Here is a 16,938-nt window from a genome sequence, read left to right on the forward strand (position 1 = left end):
GAACCATGTTTCGATCTGGGACGCGCTTGTTTTTGGCTTTTTTGAACAGAAGATGGGACGCGCTTGTTTGAAATTTGGGGAAAGTACAAACTTTGCCCCCCTCTTAAATTTCGGACCTACTGCAGGTCGGGGGTAGGATGGTAATCCCAGGTGTCCCAAATAGTGGGCGGGAGCAATTTCAGCCGCGCACATGTGTGCTTAGGCGGCCATTGTGTATGAATGTTTTTCGGAGGCGGTTGCGTGGTGTCTAGATGAAGCTACAAACCTACCTCGGTTTAGACCTTTGGACGTCGGGCCGGTTGGTTTCACGGGTCGGAGTTATTAGAAAAGTAATTTCCTTGTACTACCAAACATTGCTATCACGCAGTTTCGGGCGAGTAGAGGCTCTTTTGGCGCTTCATTCAAAGTATTCACGTTTAGAGTACTCTTGAACTTTGAGGACTGACCTAAATAAACAACGTTAAATTTGACCTTTTATGTTTGAAAACCTCATTAAATTATCCACTTCTTTTTGAAATTTTGACAGTTGAAAATCCTATAACTACGATTATTTTGGAATGGAGGAGCTAAATTTGAATCTATTTTGTACACGACTACATATGCTATTATGTACAAAATCAGAGCAAAGGTTGGTGCCCCATAATTTAGGTATGATTTACAAATGCCATGATATCGAATTCAAATAATTGAATGGACTTCATGTTGAATTCAATTTTTTAAAACCACCTTAAGTTGAATTCAAATGTATGCTAGTTCATAGGTAGCTATTTATAATGTTCATTGTGTAACTTTCGTATGTATAATGTGCTTTACACACACAACATGAACTATACTCACGTTTATATTCGATTGCTAAAGTGATGCATTGTCTGGAGTTCAAAATACGAACTATGTGGATCAATTGTGTCAAATAATGACATAGACATGCTCAAATTCGATAGAATCTATATGTCTGATGGATCAATGACCGTTCCTTATACGAATTGCAAATATCATGATCCCATCCTAATATTTGGAAGCAATTTATATCTTTAATCAATGTGTACATCAGTCTTTTCCATGTAGATTCACTCTCCATCGGTGTTCTCTCACACATGCTCACACACTCTCTCCTGAGGTGTCTTTCTCGCAGACATGCTCTCGATATAACCCTCCCTCCCTCTCGTAACCATTTACGACTGTTTTCACTAACCTTTATCACAAGCACTCTTCCTCTCACAAGCATACACACGCACAATCCCCATCGACCCTTTCTATATACATAGACGTGCCTATGTGTCTCCTATACGCACATTATATTTAGGCCTGTCTCTCACGCATTGTCTCACACCTCTCTTCCTAATCGACGAGTATGATTCTAGCAGAGCATTCTGTAGGATGCCCCTTAAAGTTAGGTTGGATGAATAGTAATATCAAAGATAAGGAGTTACCTTAGTCCAAGAACCTAGGGTTAAAATCCTAGCCGGCTTTGTCAGTTGACACAGAGTCCTGCACAATTCTGCCATCCTTGTCTTGTAGGACTAGTCATCCATGGGTCTCCCTAAATGCGTCACGGGCCGACCAATGTGGCGTAGGATGGAACCGAACAAAGGGCCTCACCTCGACCCACCGGACCTCACGCGGTGACACACCCTCTGCCCCCACGTCTCGTTATCTTCTCACACCCACACATACCAACACCGACACCACACAAAATATATTCTCCTGGTGCCTCTATCCCCTCCCCCCTTGCATATACAGACTCAAGGGAATCTCTCACCGTGACGTCATATTTGTCTCTGTATCACTAGACCACTCTCATTTCTTGTGCTATCTCTCCCACACCCCCCGACGGCCCCTCTATCCATGCCTCTCTCAAATACGTAATACACACACATACCTCTCTAGGCCCTACCAAATGCATCAAATACACATTCACACATGTTACATCACGTACCCCATTTATCTAAAAAGCACTCTCGTCACGTTTATTTCGCATACAACATTCCTTATGAATAAAGTGTGGCCAAAAAAATATTTTAGAATTTCTACATATATACAACATTACAAAGTTATATGGAGGAGTATGATAGCTAATTTGCAATGCATGGTGCCCGCAATGATATTTATTCCGCACTGTGAATTTGTATATTTCTATACTATATATAAAGTTAGTCATAATAAAGAGAAACGGAGAGCATCTCTCTCTCCATCGCATACCCCCCCCCCCTCTATGCCCCTTTGACGTACGCACACAAACTATCTCCAGGTCCTCTAAAAGTAAGCCCCCAGCGCATTCACGCATGTTCCATCTTTCTCTCATGATATATACAGTGACGATCATTGTATTTGAAGCGAAAGCACGATATGTACATTGGACTTCAAAATCCACTCATTACGGTCACCATTTACGTTTTGTGGTTATTATACAGTCACGGGCTCACCGTACAACTCTGTATTTGCTTAAGACACGACTAGTTGACTAGTTAAACGCTCCACGTGGCACCTCTAGTGTTGCATCACATTATCTCACTACCATTGGGCCCACCAGCCGGCTTGTATCTACTCTACATCTACACTCTTATAAAATACAATCTTATAAAAAATAGAGTTGGTGATGATGGTGTGCCTGCCATCCTGCAATATAGGTCGTCCGATTTTTATCTGACGGATAGGAAAGAAACTATGGCAATTTTGCAAAAATGTACACACACACACCTCTCCAAATTTGCAAATAAGGCCTTCCCTTGTTCATCATTTTCTCTCATAGAGTCCTGGCCATCTCCATCCCGGCCCTATCGGCCCACCCAGGCCCGGTCCTAAAATCCAGGGCCTAGGCCCGATGGGCTTGCCCGTGGGCCGGGCTTGGGCTTGAGTTTTGAGCCCACCAGCATGGCCTGGACAGGCTTGGGCTTGGGATATTCGCATTTTAAGGAAGAGGCCCGACCACGGCCCTAAGCCCCAAGGGCTTTTCAGGGCTTTTTACTAGATGGGTCGGGCTTGGGCTTGAAAAGTAGGCCCGATGGTAGGGCCTGAGAGGGCCTGGGCCTCAGTTTTCTGCCATGGGCTTTTTTATGCCCGGCTCAAGCCTGGCCTGACCTAGCCCATGGCCAGGTGTACTCTCACAAGATAAACTAGTCATACAAATGCATCTTGATGTTACGTGAAACGCACGGGCATCTTGCTAGTAAGAATGAAAACAAAGACAAAAAAATATTGGACATTGGTTCGAAGTCATGACCGCAGGCACAACGGACAAGGTGGCCTTGTATTGGTATGCTGAGCCATTTGTTTTGACATACATGAGCTGGTGTGGTTATTATACACACACGCACGCATGCATATGAACTGCATGCATGCAACACTCACATGAACACATGCACCCAAACACGCACACAACACCCACACGTACACACGCAGCCATGCACGCACACACACACGCATGCATGCACACACCAGTACACCACACGACCAACACACACTCTCACGCTTAAGTGCTCAACCTACACGTGCATGCGCACACATCATGCCATGACAGACACATACACAACCAGGTGATTCCCCAGCGTGGGTTGGAGTCTTGTCGCGCCTGCATAAATTTGTGTTTATCTGACCTTTTCCCTATGCAAACTGACATGTGGGACCCACAAGGAACATGGTCAATTTAACTAGTCAACATGGTGCCACGTAGACTATTTGTCCTGTCAACAGAGTGCAATCCGATGCTGAACTGTGAGAAAGTGACCGTATAATCACCGCAAAACGTATATAATGACCGTAATCAGCTTATTCCGAAGTTCGGTAACCGTATTACGCTTTTCTCTCTGTAGGCCCTCGAAAACTACGTCTCTACACGTTCTCGCATGTTACATCTAACAACTATGCAATACAACACTACTACTACACTCTAACACAATAAATCATATGTGTTTTTAGTTTCACTAGATATCATATTGTTACTTAATTATTCACTTTGCATACATTAAAATTGCCTTTGAAATGTATGGCAAGTATCATCTACCGCGCGGGAAAAATCCCGCCCTTTCCTGTTTAATCGGGTTTGTATCGATGGATCATGCAAAACAACAAAACTATAGTACTATACAGTACAAGTGACAGTTCACTGGGCCGCGGTGTCGTGTACTCCTCTGTTGTAAGAGTGGAGCGCTCGCTTTCATAAATCTTCTAGTCCCTTTCACCGACATGTGGGACATCAAGCTACCGGGTCCACGTGCCATACTGAAATACAGTGCAAAGCAGCCGGGGTGAAGCACCCTAGTCATGGCGCCGTCGTAGTAATGAGCAATGAGGCGTCAAATCACAAAGTTGCACCTTTCCCGCAGTTAAGTTGGAGGGACGACATAATAATGCTAAAAAAAGAAGTTGGAGGGACGAAGCAACCATCATTTCACTCGTTGCCGAATCCGCTTCTCCCTCATCTTCTTCAAGTTAACCTCGTGTTGCTTCTGCCGTTGTTCTGCCTCATATGGGACGTGGATCATCTTGGTAAAGCACTGACACGTGGGACCGCATGTTAGCAAACTGCCAGGATAACATCCTCTAAAAATAAGAAACCTCCCCCGCCATCCGCGCGGCAAAATCACCTCCTTTTTACTAATCTTGATTCTATAATTTTTAGATCAATATAATTGAGATTTGTATAGAAAGCACACAGGAGCAAAACCAAGTGGTACGGTTAAGGGCATCCACAATGTGTAGCCAAATGTGAAAATAGCTTTTGGCATCATGGGAAGCATTGTGGAGGTGCTGCCAAAGCCAAAAAGATGGAACCAAAGCTCCCTGGTTGATTGAATGAAGGAATAGAAAATGCAACATCTCTCCTCTTTCTCTCGTGCTTGGATGCATGTACAGTATAGAGCACAGAGCCTACTCCCCTGCCCCTTCTATCACAAATCACAAAGCAGTGAGGCATCAAATCACAAAGCACAGATGAAGTAACCATCATTTCACTCTTCGCTGACTCCGCTTCTCCATCGTCTTCTTCGAGAAACCACCTCACCGCACTAAGATGGACGGACGACGCTATTGTGTACTACATAGTAGTACTAGTACATTTACCCGTCCTTTGGTTCAACTGACTTCTTGGATGCAAATAAGGTGGTTGTCTGGGCTTGCAGGCGGCACTTGCGAATGACTTACCGTGGTCTCCCTCAATGGTGTTCTCCATCGAATGCACTTCACCAAACCACAACGTTCGAGATATCGTCGACGTCACCGCAATGGGGAAGGAAGTCAAATATAGTAACTAGCTCCATTTTTTGTACACAAGCCCAGTATTTCAAAATTACAATTTGCAAAAGCCCACTAACACTAATCGAGGCAAAATTGATGGGGTTTGCCTCGTACTAGCAACCAAGGACATTAATATACCCTGCATGCATGCGGAAGTGAGAAGGTTGGTTCGCATGGCGCTGCATTAATCAAGCGATGAGGAGTGAGATGGTTAGCTCTTTGTGCTTTGGGGAAAAAATACGCATTAATTGACACGTCAAACGAGGATTTGTATCGATTAATCCCGCGAAGGAAAACCCCGCCTTTCTTTTTTAACACTACTACTCCTAGTACATACGTACTTATCCTGTTTGGGTCTAGGCCTTGCATTGCCATACTTTGCCAAACATTTTTGCGAAGCTTGCCTAAAGTTTTATAAATGAAAAGGAGGTACACTTGTGCATGGCTGTCGCGGTCGCACCGCACCCTCACACGGTTGCTCCTCCACGCCGCGGTCGCACGCTCCTGCACGCCGCAATCACACCCTCACACGGTCGCTCCTACATGCCGCAAACCCAACCAAGGGAACGCACCCTCACTGATACGTGCTGTCGCATGTGAACAAACCAAACTCAGCCATCCTACCTCTGACACATAATTTTCGTTCATAGAGTAGGTTTATCCAACCGCATGTTGGGGAGTATCCGTATGGCCCATGCGGTGGTCTGTTGGGGAAGAAGAAGAGGTGAGGAAGAAGGGTTAGGAGACGTAGGATATTCATCCAACCGCCTCAAATGGTAGACTGACCCAAATGATGAAAGTCAGGCAACTTGCATAACAATATATGTTTTTACACAACAAAAGATCCATCAAAACAACAACATAAAGGAAAACTACCACTGCTCGCGGAACGAGACAGCCTCATCATCTTTGGCTGCCAGCGTGAACTAGATGTAGCTGCCGATGTGTGTCTCCGCACCGTGGTTGTCCTTGGCCTCCAAATACTTGTTCATGCGGAGTGCACGGGCGCTCTGCATGGATGAGAGCACCGCCCGGTTCATGTCGAGAACGTCCGGTTCCGCCTGCAGGAGGGCCTGGATGGCAGCGGCATCCGCGCGCTCGGTGTCGAGTCAAGCCTTCGCTGCCCGGTTAAGTCCAGGACGTCCGGTTCCGCCTGCAGGAGGGACTCGATAACAGCGGCATCCGTGCGCTCCACGTCGAGTTGAGCCTCTGCTGCTCGGTTCAAGTCCAGGACGTCCGGTTCCGCCTGCAGGAGGGCCTCGATGGCAGCGGCATCCGCGCGCTCTGCCTCAAGTTGAGCCTCCGCCACCCGGTTCACATCCACGACATCCAGTTCCACCTGCAAGAGAGCCTCGATGGCAGCGGCATGCACGCCCTCAGCGTCGAGTTGAACCTTTGCCTCCCGGTCCTCCTTTAGTATCACCAGGTGGAACCGCTGGTCCGCCTGCACCATGGGGGACTCAAACGCCGGGACGAAGTCAACGTTCATCGTCTCATACCCATCAGGGGCCTTCTGCGCCGTGACCTCTGCCATGAACATTGGATCGGCTTCCTCCTCCTTGTAGATTGGCTCCAGAGAACTCGGGTGTTGGCTTGCCGCAAAGAGAGCTTGGGAACAAACGTCTGTGATGCCGACCGCCACCATGATTTTTGCACGGTGCTCCGGCGTCAGCATCTTGTAGTACGTGATCTTGCGGCGCACCATGGCTTTTCGGTGAACTAGGGGACGCATGATGCGGTCTAGGGGATCGAAAGGTGGGGGAATGGGCTAGAGATTAGGTGTGGTTCTGGGGCAATGGATGGCGTAGGCCGAGCAGCGAAGGTTCTGCTGTGAATAGTGGTTCCGGTGACGACTGGTCAATCGGTTTTGGCTGTACATCGCTCTTGTCGCGTTCGCGTTGCACCCCGACACGCTGGACCGTCCACATCGCTCACACAATGGAACACACTTTGTCTTGCGTTTTTGCTCACTTGTGGGACCGTAGTTGAGAGCAAACCGACGTCCCTCCCCCTCCCCCGCCCACATCATTTATACTACCACTCCCTCTGTTTTATGCGGAGTAAATAAAAATAGAGGGAGTATACTACGGATGAGGATCCCCTGACGTGGCCGAACCCATTGAGTAACTGACATGCGGGGCCTAGCAAGCATGGGGTCCGCCAGTAAGTGACCGAAAGGGAGGGTAAGGCAGGGATACTTACGTCAGAGGATCCACTTCCACTACTACTCCCTCCTTCCATTTACTATACAGGGCCTAATGCGTTTTTTGAGGCTAAATTTGACCAAATGTTAGAGTAATAATATATGACATGCAACTTACACAAAGCATACGGTCAAATTTGTATGTGAAAGGAGCTTCCAATGATATAATTTTCACATTATACATCTCAGGTACAATTAATCTTGTCAATTGTCAAATGCGGTTTTGAAAAACGCATTAGAGCATGGTTAATTATATAGCCAGTTGATGGCTATAAGGAACTGCCATGTCATCTATTATATGCACAAATACAGTAGTGTGGGCTATAAGGTTGGCTATTTTCCGCAAAAAAATAAGGTCGGCTATTGTATTATTACTTTTTTCCATCTCTTTCTTCATATTTATTGTATTTAACTAGGAATGCGTACATAGCTAGGCTCTTGCATGAGAGCTCACTCCCCTTACTTTTTCACATCCTCTCCTCCACATAGACCCTATATAAATGGAAGGAGGGAGTAATACTATGAGCACTCCATACTCTAGTACAGATGTTGTCAGTACTCCACTAGTACTATTGGACAGGGAGCTTAAAAAGTTACTATTGGACTGGCTATACATGGCGAAATCCTAGTAGGAAGAGCATGCGCGAGAACAAGAACATTCACGTGGTTGAAAACAAATTGGAAACCATCTCGAGTACAAATCTAGGAGTACGTACGAATCTAACAATATTGATTGGGCGTTGTTGAATATTGATACTTTTTTCTGTAAGTCTGATCGAAGTAGAGATACTTTGACTACACGTAAAACTTATATGTAAACTAGAAAGGTCCAGAGGTAGTATATTGTACGTTCAAAAACGAAATGAACATTGAATACCCTTTATATATGATTTGCGGATGCTATGATCACCGATTCAAAATTTTGAATCCGACTTAGGTATCACACATGCCTCCACTCGTTTTCTCTCGATTTCATCTCGGGGGTCCGGAGATCGATTGAAAGAGGGCTAGGGTGGGTACAATACATTCATTTCGCTTATGAACATACAATATACTCCCTCTGATCCCCATAGATCCCCCCCCCCCGCGGGTCATTTCTATCATAGAAACAAACCAAACCTTTATCTCCTTGCACGACACGCAATTGATCTCTCAACATCAATCGATCTCGTGAACATGTGTCGGGGCATGAACCGAATGGGATGTAAAAACTAAGACGCGAAGCGACATGTAGTGGAGGCAAAGTGAAACTTTAAACGAACTGTTTGTTTGTATGCATGTCGGACAAATTACAACATTGGAAATACAAGCATGGTCTAGGCCCACGTGCGAATGATACTCGGCGGAATGTTCAAATGGGGCATGTGGGAGGATGGACTCGACCGGAGGGCGACATGATCGATGGAGAAGAGGGTTGGAGAGGAATGAGAAATAAGCAAACGCCACATGATTATACTTGAATGGCTCAAATAAACAATAAGTTGTCTCGCTTGGCCTACATAGTCAAAGGCCTAATGCGCAACGCGGAGCACTGATGCTCGAATATGGCCGGGAAAACAGGGAAGACGACATGTGGGGCACACCTGTCGGGACGATGTAGCACAGACTAGTCCAATGGATGAGCTGGACCATGACCTCCTCGCCACCGGCAACCGTTCATGTGGGTCGTGGGGGACAATAACGTGGCGCAGCTCTAGCACCGCCTCTGGACACGGCGACCGCGGTGAGCGACACGCTCATCGTCGTTGGACATGGTGGGTCTCAGTGTGCCGAGGGTGGCATTAGTGCTTTGGCATGACCAACAGTATGTTTGTTTTGTGCCCAAGGTTGCCCCATCAAAGCATTGGCTAGCCAAATTTTTGGTTGAGGGTTTGGTTGCCCATAATTTGGACGACATTGGCAAGAAAAATGAACTAGAGTTGGTTAGAGTTCATTGGCATGCCAAAAAAATGACAACAATCCCAACACCCGGCTCGTCGAGCAAAGGGCATCTCCAAAATTTTGGTAAGGTGCACTTTGGCCACAATCCAAACACACCCCGACACCCGGCTCGTCGAGGATGCACGGGGTGCCGCGATGCGTCCGCGGAGTGGTGTAGCGCGGCCAACTGCATCCTCGGGACCTGAGACCATGCCGGGTCGTCTTGTTTTTTCAACGACATGTGTGAATCGCATGTGAGCAAAGGGCATCTCCAACGTTGCCACGACCGCAGCTGACTACCCTGACACACCAAAAACCCTAGTCCCTCGCGCTGTCGTGTAGTGTGTTCCTAGCCAGCGCCAGCTGCCTGCATTCATGTCGTCCGTCCGTATGATGTCGTTAAGAGGCTCGGTGCCTGAGGAACCAACTCCGGCGACTTAATGATGCACCCGGATGCTTGGCCTCACCGAAATGCGCTACTTAAAGCGGCAACGCCCAGCTAACCTCCACAACATAGCGCATCGTCCTCCTACCTGGCAACGCCCAGTTATTGTGGGGAATTCTATAATATAAGGTTGAGTATATTGCCACTTTAGAAGCAGCAAAAGAGGTTGATGAATCAGAGGTTCATTTATGAACTTGGAATGGTTTCTAAATGATTATGCCAATAGAACACTATTATTAGTAGTGGTTCCATAGCTCAATATAAGGAATCATAAGTCCTGCCAGTGATTCAATACATACAAAGCCAGTTTCACATAAATTATGAATTTATATGAAAGCATGACAGATGCATTGAAATGCAAATGATGCGTGTGGATTTGAAGTTGTCAAGATCTGATAGGACAAAGTCTATACCACTAGCAAAGCATGGACTCACCATTGGTGTAAAAGTAAAAAGTGCTAACTAGATTATTGACTCTAGTGCAAGTGGGATACTGTTGGAAATATGCCCTAGAGGCAATAATATTTGTATTATTATATTTCCATATTCATAATTAAGAGTTTATATTTCATTCTATAACTGCTATGATCCTGGAATGTGGATTCAGTGGAAAACTCATATGCACCTGTGGAATGATAAACGGTTGTAAAATAGTTCCTAGTCTTGCCTCTGGGACTAGCTCAACTGTTGTTGGTGATCATGTTTCCTAATCTTAGAATATTTTTAAGTGTAACGATGATCCTAAAATAACATTGAGATTATGACATTGGAAGAACGATCTTGTTGAATCGACCCAAACTTCGTACCGTATGGTGGGCTCTTTAAACCATGACATCGTAGTGACTTCGTACCGTATGGTGGGCTTTGGGGTTGCTCAAATGTCACATGTCACACGATGATCATAATGACAACTTATAGGATCATCGGAAAGCTTGACAAGGGACTAGATAGCTCGAGAGCGGGATTTTCTCCTCCGACGATGGAGAGATACTATTAGTGTTGGGTTCTATGGTAGGGTGCGTCGACTGCAAGTTAAAAATTCCTATGCGTAGAACAACTGAGAACATGCTATGGGAGATGGATCATAGTTCGTTACCACTAGACGCACAGTGCCTTGCAGCGGAAGAAGAGTTGGGGCAGCGCGTCCGTGTGGATCGTCTCCTCCTTGTCCGATCTCCCTCGAACAACTGATCGTTGGATCCCTCGTACAGGTTCCCCGGAGCGGCGCAAGTGCACCGCCTCTAACGGTATCCGCACGTGCAGAAGGAACGTTATGCGGTGGACTGCTAGATCCGATCACACAACCGGCGGTGAGTGGAGGTGTCTATTCGCAACACATGCAAACCCTAGTGACAGCGCCGAAGCGATCAAATCGCATGAGTGCGCGGAACCTCCACTTTATATAGGTGTCCGTCGCGGTCACAACACTTGGGCCTCGCACGGACCCTAAAGCCCATAAGTCTACTTGGCCACAATCCGAATATAGCTCAGATCACCTCCGAACTGCACGGTTTGTAGTGGCCCCTAGCAAGGCATGCTGAACAACAAGCAGACTATGAAGCTAGTTAGGCGAACCTATACATCATACTTCCATTCCTTTTGCCACACGATATATGTTGTCGGGCTCAAGGCGAGAATGTCATCCTTGTGCTAGCCCGACCTCTTTCTCGTTCCAATGATGCCGACCACAAACTGGATTATCTCATAATCCTTGTCACATGGACATGCTTATCCCGGTCAGATCACATGAGGGGCCCAGAGTACATCTCTCCTGACTGGATGGGCAAATCCCATCTTGCTCGACCATGTCTCACAGCATGGGTCTGGACAAGCCTGAAACCTACCTTTGCAACTACCCAGTCACAGAGTAGCGTTTTGGTCGGCCCAAAGCAAGTCTATCACCATCCCGAGTACATGTGCCAGCTTAGGTCTTAGGACATAGAACGTATGTTGTACTAGAGACTCACAGATGACATATCATCGTGTCTCATAGTTGGGTCTATCCGACTCGGACCTTATCTCGACTCGGATCCGACTACGTCGAACCCGACCAGATCCTTCCAAGTCCATATTATCAGGTTAGCATCCAATGCTCCATGGCTAGTGAGACCATGCCATCGACCGTGTCATATGCTAGTCTAGTTGGCTGCGCATCCACACAGCCCTTTCGACTAGGGATCTTTTAGGACAGTCATCTTACAATGCATAGTCCCACAAACAAGTCACGGACTTGCTGATACACATCATTGATAATGTCCAAGGACTAACTTTATTCATAAACACATAGGAAATATCATCATACATGATTGCCTCTAGGGCATATCACCAACAATTAGGGACCTCTTGGTGTGATGGCATAAATCATTGTCTAGCCAGATATAAGTGACTTCGTCACGGGGATGCCGGAACACGGTAATGAGAAAGAAGAACAACCGATAATGAGGACTTCGGTATAGTGAGCATAGTGATGACTCGGGAGGATAACAATGCATCCTGGTTTTTGTGAAGTATCACAAAGCAAAGGGAACATCACATAATAACCAAAGGTTCACTTGAATATCATTCATGTGCTCATAGGGACCGATATGGACGTCCACGGTTCCGTTGTGAGTCATTGAACGAAGGGGTTTCATTCATGTCTATGGGTTACCGAATCTATGGGGTCACAAGCTTAAGGCTATCAAGATCTGCTGAGTGTTAGTAGGATGAGAGTCATTAGAATATATTTGAATTGTTTAATGAATATTCGTAATAGTTCCCAGAGGATCCGGACGTGTTACGGGGTCACCGAAAGGGTTTCAGTGAGTATGAGGTAATACCGGGTGTTACCTATAAAAATTATATAGGTTGAAAATGTTTTCGGAGATGTTGAAACATATATAAAATGATCTGAAAGTACTTAGACCATTTTATATTTAATTTAAATATCAAGGGGCCTAAAAAGGCCAAGAAGTGGAAGGGAACTTGAGCCACAATGGCCCAAGTGGAGTAGGCGCCTCCTTCCCTAAGGAAGGAGGCCGAATCCTACTAGGGAAGGAGTCCAACTCCCCCCCCCCTTGGATAGCGCCCCAAGGTGGCTTTCCCTCCTTGGTGCCAGCCCTCCTCTCCCCCTATAACCTATACATACTTGAGGTATTGTCCACAATTATTCATACAAGTTTTGGAGCCTCCTCTAGTTCTTCTAGTTCTAGTTCTAGTTGGTCCTAGTTGACTAATCAGAGCTAGACTAATCCTCTTGTCCTCATAATTAGAAGCCATGTGTGGTTCTAATCTCCTCCCTATAATTCTACGGTGATGATTAGATCTGGACGGTGAAGCGCTGGCGGATCATGAAAGATGCACGCTTGCAACCAAGTAGAGAGGTCGTGCTTTCGGTCTTCAGTTCGAGGGACGTTTAGTGTGATGCGAGCCATCATTCATCGGTGGTTCAAGGGACCCCAAGTATGATCTACACCGACACGTTCTTATTCCACTACAACTCAGTGAAGGTAACAATTGTGATCACAACCTGTTATGCATCTTCATATTGATCTTCGGTTATCATAGGCACGATTTTTTATTTTCTACTATGTTTCCCAACAAATAAGTGATAAAACTGAGCACAAACGGTATTGCAATGCTTAGAAACGAGGCCTAGGGTTCATACTTTCACTAGTGCAAATCTTTCAACAGTGCTAACATAATTAAATCATATAACAATCTGTCAACGTGTGACAAAGAATCACTCCAAAGTTCTTATCAAGCAGAGAACATAAGAAGAAATTGTTCGTAGGGTATGAAACCACCTCAAACTTATCCTTTCGATCAATCTGTTGAGGCGTTCCTATAAGTGACACAAACACTCCTACAGTTCCTACTAAAATAACACCATATGATAGACATCAATCAACTCTAATGTCACCTAGATACTCCAATGTCACCACAAGTATCTGTGAGTCAATTATATGATATGCATCAAACAACTTCAGATTCATAATATTCAATCCAACACAAAGAACTTCAAAGAGTGCCCCAAGATTTCTACCGGAGAAAGGATGAAAATGTGCCTCAACCTCTATGCATAGATTACCCCAATGTCACGATAATCTGCAAGTTGAATACCCAAACATATATCAAGTGAATCAATAGAACACCCAATTATCACCACGGGTTTCCATACGCAAGACATACAACAAGTGTTCTCAAATCCAACAAGTATTCAATCCGATAATGGTGAAACATAAAAGGTAAAAACTCAATTCATCACAACAAGACAGAGAGGGAGAAACACCATATGATCCAACTATATTAAAAGAACTCGTGGTACATCAAGATCATGCCAAATCAAGAACACAAGAGAGAGATAGATAGATATATATAAAGACAGATCAAACTCAAAGCTACTAGTACATAGCCCGAGGGTGAACTAATCCCTCCTAGTCATGGAGACCACCGAGATGATGAAGATGGACTCTGATGATGATTTCCCCCTCCAAAAGGGTGCCGAAATAGGACTCTGATGGAGATCCCTTCGGTACGGAGGCTTGCGGCAGCAGAACAACTCATCTAGGTTAAGTTTCGGAGGTTTTGGTATTTATAGGAATTTTTGGCGTCGGTTTCACATCAGGGGTTCCACGAGGGAGCGACAAGCTCGGGGGGTGCGCCCCCTAGGCTTGTCGTGCCCTCGTAGCTCTTCAGGCCCTTCCTTGAAGTTTCGGGGGTCTCTTTTTGTTCATAAAAAAATACCATAAATTTTCAGCCCATTCCGAGAACTTTTATTTATGCACAATAAACAATACCACGGTAGTTCTGCTGAAAACAGTGTGAGTCCGGGCTTGTTCCATTTAAATCATATAAAAATGAGCCAAAACCATATAAAATTGTTGTAAACATGGCATGAATACTTCATAAATTATAGATACATTGGGGACCTATCACAGTGATCCAAGATCACATTGAGTCCATAGGAAAGCCAATACTATTAAAAATGGATGAGGTTTTGATTATGACTCAGTTGCTCACATGCTACATGATAGGCTCCAAAACCCTTAACCACTTTCCCACACTCCATTCTGTCCAAAACCCTAAACATCAAACTCAGTCCCACCGAATTCATCCCATCTGGAACCACTGAGTTGATCCTAGAAAGTGTTGAAACCAAACTCTAGAGTTTCGGTAGTATCGAGATGATCTTCGGTCTCACTGAAGTGCAGCGACCATGTTTCTGTAACCCAATTAGTTCATTTTAGAATCACCGAGTTGAACCGATCGGAATTACCAAAATGTGTTCTTCCTTAGGTCATCGCATATCGGTTCATCTGAGATTCTCTGTTTGGTCCCACAAAATGTCCAACGTTTAAATGCTTGACACGGGTCTGTGTCACCGACTTTTTGGTTCAGCGTCATCGAGTTGAGTCAAAATATTGTAACGGTTGGATTTTGGGTGAAAGCTATTTATACCCCTCCACCCACCTACTCTCTAAGAGAGCCATCAGGACGAAACTATGCTTCCACCATTCATTTTCTGAGAAAGAACCACCTACTCATGTGTTGAGATCAATGCATTACAATCCAAGCATTTAAACCTTGATTTCTAGCCTCTTGAAGTTGCTTTCCACTCTAATCCTTCTCCTACACAAGCCAAATTTGTGTGCAGGAGATTGAGTATTGAGGATACTACATTCAAAGAACAAGAGCAAGGAGTTCATCATCAACACGACATCTATTAGAGTGGTGTCTCCTAGATTGGTTATCACTTGGGAGCTCTCAAGATCATGTGGGGTTGAACCAATGAGTTTGTAAGGGAAAGGAGATCGCATACTTCGTGAATATCTGCCCTGACTGTGGCTAGTTGTTCATGGGCGAGGCCATGGTGGAATAGGCAAGGTTGCTTCTTCAAGGACCCTTCGTGGGTAGAGCCCTCCATGGGCTGATGTATCCATCAGTAGATGTACGATAGCACCACCTATCAGAACCACACCAAAAACCACCGTGCCTTCATTGAATTTGATCTTCCTATCTCTACCCCTTTACTTTCCTACACTTAGATGGTGTACTATTTTCGTTACCTTATCTCTAGATATGCATGCGTAGAGAGTATTGATTGCAACTTAACTAGTGCCAAAATCTGCCTAAACTTTAAGAAAACTAAAAACTACACCTGTGGTTTGTTAAGTGTCTATTCACCCCCTCTAGACCTATCTTCCAATGGTATAACGAGCTGCTATACAAATGGTTTTTAACCCCTTTCCATGATGACATATTAAACCATCGCCTTGTGAGTGTGAGCGATAGGGGGAGTCCTTCCCACATGACCCCGAAACTGGCGGGGAAAGGCCCTCCGGTCACAAAAGATGGGAAAATGAGCTCGTGTGTGATTGGGCTAGCCATTGCATACAATTATACAGGCCCAATTGTTTCCGGACGTAAGTACATCCCACATAGTGAATCCTAGAGGAACGCTTTCGTTTGTATGTACATCCCACACAGTGAATCCCAGACAAACGTTTTTGTTCGTCTGCACATCCCACACAGTGAATCCCAAACAAATGTTTCCGTTCGTATGCACATCCCACAGCGAGAATCCCAGACAAAAATTTCCGTTCGTATGTACATCCCACACAGTTTTATCTGTAGCCTCATGTGTGATAGGTGTAATGGTCACACACGCTTTACCTTCGTTAACCGTTTGCTTTGTTCACCTATATCACACACGATTTGATGAACTGTATGGCATTGGGCTATCCATCACACATGCTTTTACTGCTAGAACCTTTTGGAAAGTTCTATGACCCATTTAGCAGGTTTATTAGTTTACAATTAATAATTCCAGTATTACACAAAACCACATTTCATATCGAACAACTGTTTGCCAATTTCATATCAGACACATAAATAAATTTTAACATCACAGTACGATAGCTACTTGACAACAACACAGTACATCATATATCTAATTCACCTTAATAAGCACAATATTAGAACAATATATTCATTTCCCTAATCGTCTGATGCATGATTAGTCAGGTTCGTCTTCTCCACCTCTGCTTTCAGTTCAGCAAGAACCTGATTTGCACTGACCAACTAGGAAAGTGCACCCTCCTTCACCAACACCATCTTAGCAAAATCTAATTTTCAAAATCTGAGCTCATTCTCCATC

This window comes from Triticum dicoccoides, chromosome 7B, assembly GCF_002162155.2.
Source record: "Triticum dicoccoides isolate Atlit2015 ecotype Zavitan chromosome 7B, WEW_v2.0, whole genome shotgun sequence".
In the NCBI taxonomy this organism is placed as follows: domain Eukaryota; kingdom Viridiplantae; phylum Streptophyta; class Magnoliopsida; order Poales; family Poaceae; genus Triticum; species Triticum dicoccoides.